Source organism: Schistocerca piceifrons, chromosome 2 (assembly GCF_021461385.2).
Source record: "Schistocerca piceifrons isolate TAMUIC-IGC-003096 chromosome 2, iqSchPice1.1, whole genome shotgun sequence".
In the NCBI taxonomy this organism is placed as follows: Eukaryota; Metazoa; Arthropoda; class Insecta; order Orthoptera; family Acrididae; genus Schistocerca; species Schistocerca piceifrons.
Window position 1 is genome coordinate 316,164,549 of NC_060139.1, and position 18,789 is coordinate 316,183,337.

Sequence of the window (18,789 nt, forward strand, 5' to 3'; positions counted from 1 at the left end):
TTGGCATTTGCAGCTCTGTAGTGTGTAATCCACCTCTGTAAGAGTGGAAACTATCCACGGCGTCTTGACATTTGCGGCTGCCTACAGACAAGCCGAAGGATACCTCCAAGAAGAGGACGCTGTAAATCTCATCCGGCATGGAGAAAAGCACATTTCTGCTGGTTACCTCAGTAACAAACACGTGACACAGAATTCCTTTGAGATAAACAACAGTTGTCGTACACTACGCCAGGTAGCTGACTGCTTCCGAGCCCAGGTCAGCGCTCCTGAACCCACGAGCTATCCCAAGAATGGTAGCCAGCCAGACGTTCTGGAACTCTGCATAGTCAAGAGCATCCCGGTAGTAGTCACAACTGAAGCCGTCGATGTGCTCTCCTCATTTGCTCGGGGCAACTTCTGCCCATCGCCATCCAATTTAGCGCCATCAAGACTGACTGGAGCGACTATGGTCAGAGACTAAATTGTACTCTCACAACACATCCATTACCAGCCGACGCTGATACTGATGCTGCCGCTATCTGCATCACAGTGGCCATCACAGAAGCTGTCATTCTACCCATGCTTCAGCCTCCCACGATGGGCGCAGGCCGCCTCCCGCAAAACTCCCTAGGAGGTCCTTCTTCTTATACGAGAAAAGAACCATTTGACTAAAAAGTGGCGTCCTCACGAAACAACGTGCATTAAGGCAGCCCTCGTCAAATACCGTAATAATCGGTGAACAGACAATCTCACATCGAGCCCGCCAACCACTGGCCACAGGGATCTAGTTCGAACTTTCACGAAGAGGCGTACCAGTATTCCTCCACTAGTAACTGCCAACGGGCACGTCCACGCACCATATGACAATGTATTCGATCGAAACTTCACGCCTTTGGAGGAGCCCATAAATAAGGCCAACGTCCAGATGAGTGAACACAGATTTCATGTCTATCTCGCAGCAGACCTTGAGGCGGCAGAAGTACACGACCAGTAAGGACATTTCAGTGTCTTTCCCAACAGAAGGCTTCCGGATCCGACCTCATCACTGCTCCAATGCTCAAAGAATCATCACCGACAGCTATCGTGCAAGTCACCCGCTTGTTCAATGCTCTACTGACCCAGAAGAAGCATCCAAAGATTTGAATGAAAGCAGTCGTTGTTGTGGTGGCCAAACCGGAACAGTATCGTGCAGAACTAGCCATCTATTTGCCAATTAGCTTTCTCTTTTAGTAAGATATTTGAGGGAGTTCTGCTGCCCCAACGAATCGCATACTTCACTGCAGAAGCAGTAATGCCAGGTGAACAATTTGGGATTCGTGACGGGCATTCCATCCCTCTCCAGCTGTTATGGGCGGTAGAGAACGTCATCCAGGCTTATAACAATCTGCGGCATGATTCTCCTGGATGTCTCACGAGCTTTTGACATCGTGTGACACCGAGCTGATTCGTAAGGTTTTCACGTATGGCTTGTCGAGCCACTTAGTGCACCTACTTGCTAGTTATCTGGATGGTAGGACCTTCATTGTGTGAGATGGAGATGCCACCTCCGCGAGTCGCCATGTCCTTGCTGGAGTCCCGCAGCGATCGGTGTTGAGCGCAGTCCTGTACAGTGTCTGCACTATGGATTTACGTACCTCACCTCGAGTTGAAAAACATATCTACGCTGACGACACTGTCCTAATCTGTCGTCTCCGAAGTCCAGTGGCGGCGCATCGCCGTCTCCAGGCTGCCTGCAGCGTCATCGAGGAAAGGAATTATAGCTGGAGCACTTCGTTTAATGCTGCTAAGATCCAGGCACTACTACTTACGAGACGACGGCGTGTGGTAGTGGACAACATCACGTTATGCGACACCCCCATTCCTTGGGCACTGAAAGCCAAATACCTTGAGAGTCACCCTGTTCGGCATTCGACCTGGAAGCATCATCGTCGACACCTGGAAGAAGGCGTCAGCTGATCTCGTTGCTCTTTACACCCTGTTGAATGAACGGTCCACATTGCCGGTGCAGTGTTGCCTTCGCACATACAGAGCGTCCATCGAGACTATCAATGACTATGCCTACCCAGTGTGGAGGCTAGCTGCGAACAACCATATAGCGAAATAGCACCATTTCCAGAATAAAACACTTCGGCACATTTTCCATGAACCACATAATTTCCCAGTCTATCTTCGGCTGGCAGCGAAGGAACCAACTGTAATCGCGTGATTTCAGGGACATTCAGCAAAGCTGTATCAGAAGGCACAATTATCATCATGCTCCCTCATACGGAGATTAAGACGGCGTAATGAAGCAGCTGACCGCTTTAAGCGGCCCATGGACCTACTTGATAGGCAATAGGGCCGTGTGATTTTATTGACACTATTAATACCTCTTTAAGGCACCCGGGAAGAAAGCCAATATCTCTAGAAGCCCCTTCTACTTACCATCGTAGCTCACATACGGTACGTATACCTTCGGCTAATATATTGCACTCAAACTACCAATGCAAGCAATCGACTCAGAGCCGTCACTTGTACTCAGGTGATTTATGATAAAAGGTTTCTGCCGTGATTATGGCCGCACGACGGGAACTAACGGACTTTGAGCGCGGAATGTTAGTTTGAGCTAGAATTATGGGACATTCCATTTCGGAAACCGTTAGGGAATTCAATATTCTGACATCCACAGTGATGAGGGTGTGCCGAAAATACCAAAATTCTGGCATTACCTCTCACCACGCACAACGCAGTGGCCTACGACCTTCACTTAATAACTGACAGCAGCGGAGTTTGCGTAGAGTGATTACAGACGAGGAACTCTGCCAGAAATAATCACAGAAATTAGTGTGGGATGTACGGAGAATGACGAACGTTACGACAGCGCGACGAAATCTGGCCTTAATGGGCTATGTTAGCAGATGATATATGAGAGTGCCTTTTCCAATAGCACGGCATCGCCTGCAGCGCCTCTCATAGGCTCGTGACCATATCGGTTGGACCCTATACTACTATGGACTGAAATACAGTGACCCGCTCATATGAATCCCGATTTCTGCTGGTAAGAGCTGATGGCACGGTTCGAGTGTGGCGCAGACAATACGAAGCCATGGATACAAGTTGTGAACTAGGCACTGTGCAAGCTGGTGGTAGCTCCATAATGGTGTGAGCCATATTTACATGGAATGGACTGGGGACTCTGGTGCGACTGAGAGGATCATTGACTGGAAATCGTTATGTTCGGCTACTTGGAGACCATTTGCAGCCATTCAGGGACTTCATGTTCCCAAACAACTATGGAATTCTTATGGATGACAATGTGTCATATCAGCGGGCCACAACTGTTCGCGATTGCTTGAAGAACTTTCCCTTGAGACATTTAAGTCTCTAATTTATCTACGACAACGATGGAAGCTGAAGAAGTGAATTAAAATTTGTGCTGTGACCACGATTCGAATCCGGGTCTTCTTGCTAACTAGTCAGATATGCTGACCATTTACACCATCGTAGCACTATGGTCAACAAAGCTGCGCGAACTACCAAAGTCAAATACCCTCCCCAACACAAACTCCAATTCACATCTCCCCTTATATTGACACTATTACCAGGGCTCTCCGACATTGGAATTACGTCCAATGCTGGGGCGCTATTCTAATGTCGGAGAGTCCTGGTAATAGGGGAGATGTGCATTGGAGTTTGTGTTGGGGAGGGTATTTGACTTGGGTAGTTCGGGCAGCTGTGATGGCCATAATGTTGCGGTGGTGTGATGGTCAGCATATCTGCCTAGTAAGCAAGAAGACCTGGATACGAGTCCCGGCCATAGCACAAATTTTAATTCACTTCTTCAGCTTCCGCTGTTATCGGTTTGAAGAATGTTCTGGCCAATTCGAGAAAATCATTTGGCCAACCAGATCTCCAGATATAAATTCCATCGAGCATTATGGGACATAATCGAGAGGTCAGCTCATGCACAAAATTCTGCGCTGACAACATTTTCGCCGTCATGGACGGCAATTTGTGCCAGGATGTCTCATTACTCTGCAGGGGACTTCCAACGACTTGTTGCATCCGTGCCGCGTCGAGTTCGTGTACTACGCCGGGAAAAGGAGTTCCGACACGATATTAGGAGGCATCCCATGATTTTTGTCACCTGAGTGCACATCGCTGCCGCGAGTCGCGTGCCTCCAAGCACGGTTCTCTGTATCAAACCGCGACCCGGATACATCGGTCACCGCTCGGCAGATCTGCGGCAGCTCATATCGGTAACAGTTTCGAGGCCGAGCGCACCAGTCACTCTATGACCAACGCCGACCTCACTTCGCGGTTCCTGAAGTCGAGTCCACCGCCGAAGACAGAGGGGCATTTCGCCGATCGGGTGTCGAACCGCTGCCCCCCGTTGAGTGCCTGCTCTGTACCACTTCGCGGGATTTCACTTCCGTCTTCGTCTTTAACCTATCTGCCTTTGGGACTTCATTCCACCACTGACAGCGGCCACCTACAACGACTCCAGTGTACAGTGACTATGTTTCCATCAAGTTACGCACCTGGAGACTATTGTTACGTTTGTTCATTGACTTCATAAAGTTCTATTGTTCTGGCTACCCAGGCTCATATCCAGTAGCATGTCGTTCCCACTCGGCCACGAACACAAAAAGAGAGTCAAATCACTCCAGTATTTCACAACGCAGATACAGAAAACGGCATCTATTTCGAGTACTTATACAGTAACTAGTCCGTAACGTGCAATTCAGTCTCATGAAATTATCACATATGGTTAATGAAACAGGACATCCAGCTGTACAGCAATACATAGTTACATGCTGATCAAAATACCCATCTGTATATATGTTACAGTTTAGTCTCAATTTGTTTGTCTTTGCATTTTGCGCTAAAGTAGTGTTGATCTTCATGCCATACAAGTTAATAATCACAAATCACAAAATATTTGTTTTTTTCTTAATTTTCTTTAATAAACTAAAACCACCATTGCACGACAGATGTAGTAGCGTTCCATCTTTGCATGGCAATTAAACTGCTGATCTTTACTGACACAACAACATTAAACATCACTCAAAAAACCTTCCTGTAGCCAGAAATTTCAGTTACGCGTGCCCTTTTACCGAGTGCAATTTCCTCTCCATTTATTATGCTTTGTTTCCTTATTCTATCACGTGATGTCAATAATGTTTCATAGGTTCACTTCTTTTTTGGACCCATCCCTTCCACGAGCTGGCGGTGTCCACAAATCTTCCTCTTCAAGCCGTCGCATCCAAATCGTCTCCTCACCGTCAGGGGCCTCCACGCGTTCAGTATTAACAATATTCTATCGTCAGTTCTTCAATATATTGAAGAAACCATCACACAATCAACAGTTACGTCAGTATTTTAATCTGGAAGAATGAGCTCAGGAAACAAAGCTGTCGAAGAAAGATTAAGCGTTTTTGTTGTCAAAAAACAACAATAAAGAAAAATAAAAATGAAAGGTTGAGAAAAATTCCTCTATGTTAATTTTCGGTCTGAAATCTGAGGTCTGACACAGATGTTAGATCGGTTACTGCTGCTACAAAGGCAGGTTATCAAGATTTAAATGAGTTTGAACGTGATGTTATAGTCAGCCCACGAGTGATAGGACAGCATCTCCGAGGAAGTGATGAAGCGAGGATTTTCCCATACGACCATTTCACGAGTGTGCCGTGAATATCAGGAATCCGGCAAAACATCAAATCTCATCGCTGTGGCCGGAAAAAGATCCTGCAAGAAAGGGACCAACGACGACTGAAATTGGTGCAGATTTCAGTGATGGATCATCATCAACAAGTACCAGCGTACGAAACATTCAACGGAACATCATCGATATGAGCTTTCAAAGCCTAAGGCCCACTCGTGTACCCTTGATGACTACAGGACACAAAGATTTACGCCTCGCCGCGTCCCGTCAACACCGACATTGGACTGTCGCTGACTGGAAACATGTTGCCTGGTAGGACGAGTCTCGGTTCAAATTTTATCGAAAGGATGAACTTGTACAGGTATAGAGGAAACGTCATGAATGCATGTACCCTGCATGTCAGCGGAAGACTGTTCAAGCTGGTGGAGGCTCTGTAATGGTGTGGGGCGGAGTGAAGGTGGAGTGATATTGGACCCCTGATACGTCTAGATACGACTCTGACGGGTGACACGTATGTAAGCATTCTGTCTGACCATCTGCATCCAGTCATGTCCACTGTGCATTCTGACGGGCGAATCCTCGTAGCTATACAGGGTGTTTGAAAAAGAATATACGTATTTAGAATGCATATATTTATTAAACTCTACGACATACGAATATGAAACATTACACACATATTTACGAACCTCTCAAGTTCAGATTACAGATGTTCAATATGTCCTCCATCAGCGACACGAACAATATCACATCGATTCTCAAATTCCTCCCATACTCGGGCAAGCATGTCCTTCGTCACTGATGTTACGGCAGTACGGATCGTGTTCTTTAAACCTTCAAGGTTCTGTGGGAGTGTTGGTACATAAATGTTGTCTTTAACGAAACCCCACAGTAAGAAATCCGGTGACCGTGGAGCCCAGCTGAGACACGCTAAGTCACAAGCTCCTTGACGACCAATACAACGGTTTGTAGAACTTCATTCAAATATTGCAGCACTTGGTGACTCCAGTGAGGAGTGACCCCTCTTATTGAAAAATGAAGTTGTCTTCGTGCAGCCTCGGAAACAACCAGCTTTGTAACATAGCGAGATCCTGCTGACCGCTTACTGTATTTCCGTCAAAGAAGAATGGGCCGTAAACAGATGATCGGGATATCGCAGAAAACACATTGACTTTGGACAATTTCGTACGTGTTCAATGGCTGCGAGTGGGTTCTGTAGGCCCAAAAATTCAAACAGTGGGTTTGTTTACCTGACAACTAACATGGAAAGTCGCTTCATCACTGAACACGACGCGTTGTGCGAAAGTGTTACCATTGTCAATAGCATCAAGAATCTCGTTACAAAATGCCACACGCATGCGTTTGTCATCAGAACGCAGAGCTTGTAACAGCTGTAACTTGTACGGCTTCATAACTAACCTACGTCTCAAAACTCGCCAAATTGTTGTTGTAGGCAGTTGTAACTCCCGACTGGCACGACGATTTGTGTTTGAAGGACTACGCTGAAAGCAGTTTGAATTCGTGCAACATTTTCTTCAGGAACACGAGGGCGGCCAGGACTCTTTCCTTTGCATACTCATCCTGTATATAGAAACTGTCGATACCATCTGCGAATGTTCCACCCATTCGGAGGATCAATTTGGTACCTCAACCTGAAACGTCTTTGCACTGTAGTCACGGAATTGCACTTCGCAAACCCGAGAGCACAACATGATTTTTGCTGCGTAGTAGCCATTTTAAACATATGACGGTTACCAAACAAAACAGAAGAGGACTGACATCTAGCGGCTGTTAATATAAGCTAGACTGTGTATTCGTTTCTTCAATAGCCAAGCCGTTGCGCAAAGATCGATAGTTTGGGCAAAATAATACTTCGTAATACGTATATTCTTTTTGAAACACCCTGCACTTTCAGGAAAGATCTCCTAACATTGAAATGTATATTCGATGTTAACAAATTTCTGTTTTCAGAAATTATTTTATCGCTATCGACAATCTGCGTTTTATTTACTCCCTATTTTGGACATCGTCGGTTACTTTGATGCCCAAATAGCAAAACGCTTCCACCATTCTAATTGCCTCAGGTTCGCATGATTTAATTTGTCTGTATTCCATTAGCATTGCTTACTTTGTTTGATATTTACCTTGTAAACTCTTTTCAAAACACTTCCCATTTCTTTCGGCAGCTCTTCCAAGTCCTTTCGGCCGGCCGCGGTGGTCTCGCGGTTCTAGGCGCGCAGTCCGGAACCGTGCGACTGCTACGGTCGCAGGTTCGAATCCTGCCTCGGGCATGGATGTGTGTGATGTCCTTAGGTTAGTTAGGTTTAAGTAGTTCTAAGTTCTAGGGGACTGATGACCACAGCTGTTAAGTCCCATAGTGCTCAGAGCCATTTGAACCAAGTCCTTTCGCGGCCCTGGTCAATTACTGTTTTATCTGCAAACTTTGATTTCTTATGGCAGGACGTTAATTCCCAAGATTTACTTTACAGCCTGCTCTAACTAAAGATTGAATAGTGTGGGGGAACGTTTTCAAACCTGCCTCATTCTCGACACCGCTACCGATTCTCTTTCGTGTCCTTCGACTCTAATAACTAGTCTCCCCCGCCTGTGTAGCCGAGGTCGCCAATGCATGGATGTGCTGTGGCGCTCGACTCAGAGGTAAGCTGATTCGAATCCTGATGTTGGATGAAATTTTCACTGCCACAATTTGGCCGGCAAGAGGAGGAGAGCTGGTCGCCTAAAATTCTTGATCAACAGCCTTTGTGCCAATGTCCTGCGTTAAATTCTAAGCTTCTCCACAGTGTCTCCTAAAGTGAGGGCATGTGACACTGTTGGTGGTGATCGATCCGTCGGATGGGGAGGTAATCCATTGCTCGCTTGCACTCTACGAAACACGTGAGGCAGAGCCCTTGCATATCCTCAAGGAAAGGGGCCAACGCGCGTGGGGGAAGAACATTTTTTACGACAGGCGGATGAATCTACCTCCTGGGATATCCCAGGCAACAACGCCACGCGACATTTACAGGTTTACTGCAGTCTGGTTTCCGTAGTAGTAGTAGTAGCAGTAGATAAACTATCGCTCACTGTATTTTACACCTGCTACCATGAGAGTTTCAAGGAGTGTATTCCAGTCAACATTGTCGACCGTTTTCTCTAAATCTGCAGATGTTATATTCATAAGCTTGATTTTCTTCAGTGTATCTTCTAAAATAAGTCGTGTTGACACATTTTCACGGAATCCACACTGATCTTCCCCGAGATTGGCTTTCATCCGTTCTTCTGTAAGTAATTCGCATCATTATTTTGCAAGCATCACTTAAGCTTATGATTTCTTAGTATCGTTCATACCAGGTCGAATAATTTGATGCTAACTAAGGAGCAAGGTGCGTTTACGTCGAAATACGAAATAATATTTTGAAAGATGTTGAGAAACCTGTCTTTTTTATATTTGTTTGTTCGTTTAGAATTCATTCTTTTTGCTTTGCAATAATTAGATATTTTAATTCATTTGATATTGTCCATAAGGCCGCCTATTTCCATTTTATGCAAAATGGTATACATTACAAGATAACTAAATGACGGAAATGAGCTGAATGTTCAAAATATTTTGGACTCATTGCTTGCACATATCGTTTGCGATCGTTGAGTAATTGCTTTTCCACTTGCGCCCTCGGCACTGTATTCTTAGAACTGAGCATCCCACGTGAGCATTGACGGATGGTATTGACGAATCGTCTCCTATCGATCTAGTTCTATTCCTTCAAATTCTATGTGTGAACAGTTGTTTGTCTGGAATACTGGCCATCTATGCACACTAACAAATTTCTTCCATATTAGAATGACACCTGTTGCGAAACTTTTGAGTATATCACCGTTCGGCTTTCTGAGCAATACACTCTGTTGTACAATACATTCAATGCATTTTTGCATCTTCATGAAACGAGTAGTGCTCTATCATCGACACTCATTCATCAATTGTAAACTGTGGGAAATTTTGCCGTGGACACATAAAAAACGATGGAGTATTGTTTTTCAAGGCAGTGCCCCAAAACGTATACGTGAAATTAAACATAAGCAGTTTACAAACACGTGCCTCGCCCGAATTTCTCATGAAAGACCTGAATTACTAATTTTCGATCTGTTACGATAGGATCAGAAGCAACATCGGCTGAGGAGTGGAAGTAAAATGAGTTGTGGAGGCGTATACCTTTCTCATCAGAATTCACAGTCTATTCACAACAGAATCACAACAATAGTATTAGGAACATCGGATACAGTTCTCTATAAATATAGACTCTTTGAACAAATCTGTAAGGTAGTGACAAGAATAGTAACTGTCAAATCAGATTTTCACTAACAACAGTAAAGGCTTCCGAAATATTTCAGAAATATAAGAAGCAGTCCTTGTATAATTAGAACCCAAAATGAAAGAACACGATCTAGGGAATAATAGTACAGTACCAATAAAACTAAAAATAATAGAATTAGTTCACGCTAGACCATAGAAAAGAATTATAAGTCACAAAGATATATAAACTTTTATAGTAAGAGATGAGCGCTCACGGTGCCATAACAGCAGATTTTATTACGCAAGATTAATTACACAGAATAATATGTCATCCGTACAAAATTGAACAATGAAATGAGCACCGCGTTTAAGAATATAACCATGACTACCAATAAGCCCCCGGACACTTACATCTTCCAGTTGAAAATGCGTCATTGAATCACATATACAAATTTTTCTTCAGCCAGCATTGCTTCAAAGTTTGCATAAAATACACTACTGGCCATTAGAATGGCTACACCAAGACGAAATGAGGATGATAAACGGGTATTCATTGGACAAATATATTATACTAGAACTGACATGTGACTACATTTTCACGAAATTTGGGTGCATAGATCCTGAGAAATCAGAACCCAGAACAACCACCTCTGACCGTAATAACGACCGTGATACGCCTGGGCATTGAGTCAAACAGAGCTTGGATGGCGTGTACAGGTACAGCTGCCCATGCAGCTTCAACACGATACTACAGTTCATCAAGAGTAGTGACTGTCGTATTGTGACGAGCCAGCTGCTCGGCCACCATTGACCAGACGTTTTCAATTGGTGAGAGATCTGGAGAATGTGCTGGCCAGGGCCGCAGTCGAACATTTTCTGTATCCAGAAAGGCCCGTACAGGACCTGCAACATGCGGTCGTGCATTATCCTCCTGAAATATAGGATTTCGGAGGGATAAAGTGCCGTCAGTGGGAACAAGGGGTGACAGAGACGTGTAACCAATGGCACCCCTTACCATCACGCCGGGTGATACGCCAGTATGGCGATGACGAATACACGCTACCAATGTGCGTTCGCCGCGATGTCGCCAAACACGGATGCGACCATCATGATGCTGTAAACAGAACCTGGATTCATCCGAAAAAATGACGTTTTGCCATTCGTGCACCGAGGTTAGTCGTTGAGTACACCATCGCAGGCGCTCCTGTCTGTGATGTAGCGTTAGGGATAACCGCAGCCATGGTCTCCGAGCTGATAGTCCTTGCTGCTGCTAACGTCGTCGAACTGTTCGTGCAGATGGTTGTTGTCTTGCAAACGTCCCCATCTGTTGACTCAGGCATCGAGACGTGGCTGCACGATCCGTTACAGGCATGCGGATATGATGCCTGTCATATCGACTGCTAGTGATACGAAGCCGTTGGGATCCAACACGGCGTTCCGTATTACTCTCCTGAACCCACCGATTCCATATTCTGCTAACATTCATTGGATCTCGACCAACGCGAGCAGCAATGTCGCGATACGATAAACTGCAATCGCGATAGGCTACAATCCGACCTTTATCAAAGTCGGAAACGTGATGGTACGCTCCTTACACGAGGCAAAACAACAACGTTTCAACAGCAACGCCGGTCAATTGCTGTTTGTGTATGAGAAATTGGTTGGAAACTTTCCTCATGTCGGCATATTGTAGGTGTCGCCACCGGCGCCAACCTTGTGTGGATGCTCTGAAAAGCTAATCATTTGCATGTCACAGCATTTTCTTCCTGTCGGTTACATTTCGCTTCTGCCGCACGTCATCTCCGTGGTGTTGCAATTTTAATGGCCAGTAGTGTAATTTGACTCAGGAGATTCCCCACTAGGCGTAACCAGTCACACACAAAATCAGTTATAGGCGGTGCAAAAACGTGGTGAACCTTGCACAGATCTGCTGGCCATATAGAATTAGTGCGTGTTCTGTTTCCTGTAAGTGTTTTAAGGTCGGCCGTATGGCGGGCAGACTTCACAACCAACACTAGAACGTGTGAAGCGCTGTGGTCCAGAGACACACTCAGCCCGAGAACTCGTCCCAGTCCGTGCTTTGCAGGAACAGCAGTGAACAGACATCAAATCAACAAAGGATATATCGTTCTCATAGTCCTCGGGAATGCATACTGATACTGTGACCCTCCATCCACCACTCGGCACCTCACTCGTCTCTCCAAGTCCTATTAGCAGCAGGATTAGGATAATGTTGGGCATCTGGCCAGGAAACCACTGACACCAAGTAGCATGGCTACTCAGACGTCGTCAAAGAGTTGACTTAAAAGTGGAATGGTGCTCTGTTGTCTTCAGTATGAAAGTAGGTTCTGTCTGTATTCGGGTGGTGGAGGTACACAAGCATGGTACCGTCTTGGTGACCTGGATATTCCATAGCGCATGCGCCGATGATACACAGGTCCCACCCCAGGCTTCGTTGTATTGGGGTCATCAACTACAACTCGCTATCTCATTTGGTGTTTCTGTAGAGGAAAGCAGCCAATGCCGCATACAGTGTACAGTTATCCACATGCTACTGTCGTTTCTTGAACAGTGTGCTTTTTCAGCAGGACAGGGAACTTCTCGGCGCAATTTCTGTGACACAACGTGCTCTTCATGTTGTAAAACAACTGCCCAGGACAGCAAGATCACGAGATCTCTCGCCATTGAACACGTACGGGACATGATGAAGCGGGAACTACTATTTCTCTACGGCCTGCTCGAACCCTTACCGAAATGCAACAAAATGTGCAAGATGCTTGGGAAAATCTATGGCAGGATGCCATGCAGCGCCTTTACGAGCGTTTAGATGCGAGGACACACGCCAGCGTTTCCGCCAGAGGGGGGCTTACTGTGTATTGATGCAAATGTTTAAGCCCCCTTTACTAAGACAAGTGTGTTTCATTTGGCCTGACTTTGTTGTCAAGTAATAGTGAACAGCCTGTCAACTTACTTGTCAATAAAATGGCCTTGTTCTTGAGGGTGTCGTATTTTTGTCCTGCAATGCGTAAGGTGTGCACTGCCTATGTTAAGATAGGGAAGTAGAGAATGACACCAGCACTCCTAGTGGCCTGGCAGCCAACTTAGAATACGAGAAAATATGGTGCGAAAACCTGCATTGTTGCTTTTCGAAATAAGATATTAAATGACAATATTTTTCACTTACAATTTATGAGCGGGAGTCGTAGCTTAATGGTCAAGGGCGTGACTGGAAATTTTTTGTGACCTTGCGAAGTAATATAGTAGGGGAAACGGACAGGGCAGTCCATTTGCAGAAAATCCTCTCGTTCCAGGAGCTCCTCCGAAAGCACTGTTCGATGCGGCTGCGCATTGTAGTCCATAAAAATGAAGTTACTGCCGATTGCAACTCTGAAACGCCGCACACGGGGAAGGAGTACAGTGTCATAGTAACGACGACGGGTGAGTGTACTGTGCTCAAAGATGTGGAGGTCAGTACGCCTGTGCATCATTACGCCTCCCTACACCATCACACCTGGACCATCAAAGTGATCATGTTCGGAAATGTTCTTGGGTGCGTGAGTGCATTACGTGTTATCACCTCTCGCAATACGACACTACGTCCAACACCTCTGCAAGGTGTAAGGGAGGACACGGAAACGTGTAGATCTCTGTGTAAGCACGCTGGTGCACATACAGTTCTGCTGGACACACAGTTTTTATATAAGGACTGAAATGTGGAGTACACTTTTCTGACCTAGGGCTTCAGACTTCAAGGACACACTGTACGTGCAACCTCCGGACAAGCGCATAACGCTATCTTTATCCCTTGCAGATGTCGATCACGCTTTTACCTTTTCCAGAAAATCGTGCATATCAGACAACATAGTGGGAATTCGTCCTGAATGGGTAACAATACTAACTTAACACAATAATAATTACTACTATAGATCACAAGTAATCGAAATACACTGAGAGACGAAAAAAATCAGCCACCCAGAATTGGAGGAGGAAAAGAAATGGCATTTCAAGGGTTGAAAGGGTACCTAATTTTTTTCGATGATTTCAAAATCGAACCAAATTCACGAATAACTTGGAAGTATGAGCGCATTTATCGAAGTGACGCTGCACGTCCTCTGTCCTGCATGCATACACTTATTCGATTGCGAAGCGTGTCGGGTCTAGGCGCTTCAGTCCGGAACCGCGCTGCTGCTACGGTCGCAGGTTCGAATACTGCCTCGGGCATGGATGTGTGTGACGTCCTTAGGTTAGTTAGGTTTAAGTAGTTCTAATTCTAGGGTACTGGTGACCTCAGATGTTAAGTCCCATAGTGCTTAGAACCATTTGAGCCATTTTTGAAGCGTGTCGTAAGGCAACTGCATGCTCTCTTGATGTATGCTAGCCCACAACTGTTGTACCTTGATATCCTCGGTCGGCGATGGTCCCACGGATGTTCTATCGGAGACAGATCTGGGAATCTTGCTGGCCACGGGAGTACCTCAACAACGGGCGAACAGTTCATAGAGAACCGTGCCACGGATAGAGGAGCGTTGTCATGGTTAAAAATGGCACCATGGTACTCTCGCACGGGAGGTACCACATGAGAACACAGGATGTGCACGATGTACCGCTGTGCCGTAAGAGATCCCTTAGTCACTGCCATCCGTGAGCTGAAGTCGTACCCGATAGCTTCTGACGTCCTCCAAAACGTTGGAAGAATGGGACCTCTCACCAGGTCACAGCCGTACTCGCTCGCTTCAACGTCTGACGCTGTTAATGTCCCTTATGTACGCTACCAGGCCTAGTAATAACAGTAAACACCGACAACATTAATGCACGCTTCTGCGACGGTACGGCATGGCTGTGTGTTCCGTGCGGCTGCCTCGAGTCGACTGAGCATGCTGCTGCGTGAGCAACACAGCGCCAGCGCGCCTTATCGCGACGTCACTTCCGCTGATAAGTTTGATTTTCCAGCAACACGGGCCTAGTAAATCTAGGGCCCGTGTTGCGCTCTCTCTCACACACTCCACAGCGCTCTCACTCGCACACTCAAGGTCACGCGCCAGGCGGTCACGTGACCCACACAGCAGCATTACGCTAAGTCATACAGCCATGAAATACTGACTTAGCCGCTCGAGCGCGCCTATATATTTTTACTTGTCTCTGTTGCTGGAAAATCAAACTTGCGCAATTTCCGGCAGTGTTATTCTTATGGAGATTAGACCGCTGATAAGGAAGTTGACTTAAAAATCAAGTGAAAATCAAACGCCATTCTGCAGCAACAAGGGACCTAGATTTACTAGGACCTTGTTGCAGAATAATCATTTTTAGGATTCTAGGGTGAAATTATATGCTCAGTATTTATTATTAAATAAGTTATTAAAGAATACTACACATTGATCTTGCCAAAAGCCGAGAAGCGATTCTTCTTACTGTTGTAGCTCTCTGGGGCACCCTGGGATGCACTCTGGGTCATCACAGTAGTTAAATATATGCTTAAATAAATGTCTGTAGGGTGGCTTAGGCGTGGGGATGGTGGGTGGGTATTTTCAGTTACGACTGACTTAGCCGCTCGAGCGCGCCTATATATTTTTACTTGTCTCTGTTGCTGGAAAATCAAACTTGCGCAACTTCCGGCAGTGTTATTCTTATGGAGATTAGAGCGCTGATAAGGAAGTAGTGATAAACCATTAGAAGGATTGGAATCTTACTATGACAGAGATATTATAGCCTATCGCACTTTTTCTATTGGTGTACAAGGTGATAGGAATTATGGAACTGGTGTCGTACTTACTGATGTTATTCTTATGGAGATTAGAGCGCTGATAAGGAAGTTGACTTAAAAATCAAGTGAAAATCAAACGCCATTCTGCAGCAACAAGGGACCTAGATTTACTAGGACCTTGTTGCAGAATAATCATTTTTAGGATTCTAGGGTGACACTAAGAAGAATCGCTTCTCGGCTTTTGGCAAGATCAATGTGTAGTATTCTTTAATAACTTATTTAATAATAAATACTGAGCATATAATTTCACCCTAGAATCCTAAAAAGATTATTCTGCAACAAGGTCCTAGTAAATCTAGGTCCCTTGTTGCTGCAGAATGGCGTTTGATTTTCACTTGATTTTTAAGTCAACTTCCTTATCAGCGCTCTAATCTCCATAAGAATAACACTGCCGGAAGTTGCGCAAGTTTGATTTTCCAGCAACAGAGACAAGTAAAAATATATAGGCGCGCTCGAGCGGCTAAGGGACCTAGATTTACTAGGACCTTGTTGCAGAATAATCATTTTTAGGATTCTAGGGTGAAATTATATGCTCAGTATCGCTGGTATCCATTCCATTGATAAGAGAAAATTGCAATCATTTACACACCGACTATGGTGGGTAAGTGTGTGAAGTTACATTGATATCCCACCAACTCTTGCAAGTGCGTAACCTTTTTTTTTTCAGTCAGTGTAGACGAAAATCGTAATACGGGTATGAAGGAAAAAGTAATCATTATTGCGGATATTCAAAAATAAGGCCGTGGGTATCCTCTAAATTAATTAATACTGCGTATATCAACATCCGTGCAGACCTCTAGAACCAAGCATCTGCGTTAAACCAACCGCGGAACCCTAAAGCTGAGTTGTCGGATGGCGATTTCTGCCACGGTCCACGCCAATGAGAGTCCAGTGTCCTGTCAGCGTGCCTCCTCGCTCTTCGCGACTGCGTGTCATGCAAAGATTTACAGCCCGGAGCGCAGAAGGTTGGCTGCAGCCAGGTGACTACGGCCGGCCGCCCACGGAGGAGACGTCGCGTGTGGCGCGCGTGGCGACAGTTCAGGCGGGCGCACAGGTAGGTAGGCGAGCCTGTGGTGGAGGCGTACGCAGATCAATACGACCCCAGCCGGCCGCAGGCGGCGCCGGCTGCGGCCCGGGGCGCGCGGCCGTGGGACCGCCTCTGGTAGGCGGCGGGGAGTCCCCGTCTCCAGGTGACAAAAACAAGCTTACCAACTGCTAGCGACACCGTCAGTGCAAACGGTAATGAGGGCTCGTGTCTCGAGAAGCCTAAGAACTTACGCATGTCTTTCTCATGAAGTATGACTCATAAGATCCTCCAGAAGATTTCCACGTTTCTTACATGCTGAGCTAGAAAATTGCACAGCGTGAATTCAACAGTAGTCATATTAGCATGAAGCATACACAATGCCACTTCTGACGCCAGCTGTTAATGCGTCAGGATTGGCTAAAGTAAACGGCCACCGTATGGACCGAACGGTGGGAACGGATCCCACTTCTGACACAAAATGTAAAAGAGTTCGTGCCGGGATGGGGGGATATAATTGTTACACCCCACTTCTGACACCAAATGTAAAAGAGTACGTGTACTTCTGGTCACCAATTGTAAAAGTCTACGTGGTTTGGGGATGGGGAGAGAAACTTCTGACTACAATGTTAATGTGTAAAATGGCAGGGAAGGGGGAAGAAGGCTGTTAAATATGCTTCGTTGCGGCAGTGTCCAGGAGCTCGATCGGACAGGATTAGAGTGTGAGCATGCAGGGCTGCCGTTAAATGACAAAACAGGAAATTATGTACAATAAAGAGGATGTATTTCAATACACAGAGTACAAAAGGTGCGCCTATGGTCGGAAGTTAGCAGTTTTAGGCCAATCTAGGAGGTCGAACAATTAATTAAATGGGCAACGGAAGGAGAAGCGGTTCATGTTAACTTACGTTGGTGGCCGGTCGCCAAGAGCAGAGCCAAAGGCTCTGCCTTTCAAAAAGACGTCTGTTCTGCTCGAGGTCTGGATTACAAGAAAGTGAAGCAAGTGTATTCTGCTCCGCAGGACGCTCCGCCGTCCACACACGTGATCTGTATTCCGCGCACCGTATTGGCTAAAATCAATGGCGTGAATTTGCTAGCAGTTTCAGAAGAGGGCTCAGGGCCTCTACTGTCAGCAGCTTTAACTGGACAGATTCGCCTCGGTTTTGAAAGGCAAGCGACTTGTGTAGACACGGCGAGAATTACTCAGGAAGAAAACTTGTAAAGATTCCACTGGACCTTTGAAATAAATTTTTTAAACTAATTCCCTAAAATATTCCTTGACTGACTGCCATCCCCTACAATATGCAAATGATCTTTCACAAAATCGAAGTTAATTCTGCTCGTATGTAAAGGCTGTTAGTGGTAGCAAAGTTAGTGCCCAGTCACTACTCACGGATGGGACAGGAACTAAACTGAGAGTAGCAAAGCATAGGCTTAACTCTGTTTCCAAATGTTTCTTTGCAAACGACAATCGAGGGGAATGGCCTCAATTTACTTTTCGTACCACTGAGAACATTAGTGAAATAGGTACCGGCGTCAGTGGCGTTGATAAAACGACTGAAATCGTTAAAATTGCGCAAAACCCCAGGGCCCGATGGAGTCCCTGCCGGATTCTGTACCCAATTTGCTGTGATATAGCCCATCTGTTAACTAATGTATAATCAACTTTAGATCCCTTGGACACAAACCCCTGCCCAGTAGCTGTAGAAAAGCACAGGTCACCCATGGCAGCAGGAGCGATCTACGAAACTTCCGTCCAATATCCTTGACATCAATTTTTTTGTAGAATCTCATAATGCATTCTGAGCATAAATATAATGAGGCATGTCGAACAGAATCATCTCCTCCATGCCAGTCGGCATAGATGTCCGAAACATCGATCATGTGAAACCCAATTAGCACTTTTTTCACATGACATTCAGAAAATCATGGATCTAGGAGGTCAGGTACATGCAGTCTTTGTCGACTTAACGAAAATAATTTGACTCAGTACCACACCTACCCTTATTACCAAAAGTATGATCGTACGGCGTGACTGGGCTGACGATCTTTCTGTAGGGAAGATACAGCATGTTATTTTGGATGGAGAGTCATCG